Source organism: Myotis nattereri, assembly GCF_964212035.1.
Source record: "Myotis nattereri genome assembly, chromosome: 3".
NCBI lineage: Eukaryota > Metazoa > Chordata > Mammalia > Chiroptera > Vespertilionidae > Myotis > Myotis nattereri.
In genome coordinates, this window is record NC_138077.1 from 185,087,681 (window position 1) to 185,088,129 (window position 449).

Genomic DNA, 449 nt, shown 5'->3' on the forward strand with positions numbered 1-449 from the left:
GGGGCCTGTGTGGATGTATCAACTGCTTCCTCAAAATCACTTGGTATTTAATTGTCAGCTACACTGCTAGAGCACCCTCCCACTTCTGGGGCCCAAGGGGAAGAGCCAGGCCCTGGGAGTGGGAGGTCACAGAATCCTCCCAGCTGGTTCTTACCTCCACCTGGAATTCCTGGGGACAAAGACCCTGTCCCACAGGCCATTCAGTGTAAGAGGCTTTGGAAGCGACAAGCCTGCAGGTGGACAGATGACCAGGCTCTGAATACACCTCTTTCTCTTCCTCCTCCCCCATCTCACCCATCAGATCCCAGGACCTTAGTGTGACCATTGCCAGTTCCTGCTAGGGTTGCCTCTAAGGTTTCCTGTTGCTTTTAGGATAATTGCCCTTAATATGGCTCACAGGCCAAGTGGACTGAACAAGCCATGTGTGTCCAGAGTTAGCAAATCACTCT